Here is a 378-nt window from a genome sequence, read left to right as displayed (position 1 = left end):
CATATTAGAAGGGAGAGTGTAGTGCACCATCTACATATTAGAAGGAGAGCGTAGTGCACCATCTACATATTAGAAGGAGAGCGTAGTGCACCATCTACATATTAGAAGGAGAGTGTAGTGCACCATCTACATATTAGAAGGGAGAGCGTAGTGCACCATCTACATATTAGAAGGGAGAGCGGAGTGCACCATCTACATATTAGAAGGGAGAGTGGAGTGCACCATCTACATATTAGAAGGGAGAGTGTAGTGCACCATCTACATATTAGAAGGAGAGCGTAGTGCACCATCTACATATTAGAAGGAGAGCGTAGTGCACCATCTACATATTAGAAGGGAGAGTGTAGTGCACCATCTACATATTAGAAGGGAGATTGT

Source organism: Oncorhynchus keta, chromosome 18 (assembly GCF_023373465.1).
Source record: "Oncorhynchus keta strain PuntledgeMale-10-30-2019 chromosome 18, Oket_V2, whole genome shotgun sequence".
NCBI classification, from domain to species: Eukaryota; Metazoa; Chordata; class Actinopteri; order Salmoniformes; family Salmonidae; genus Oncorhynchus; species Oncorhynchus keta.
The sequence above is the reverse complement of the archived record's forward strand: the minus strand, read 5'-3'. Positions refer to the sequence as shown.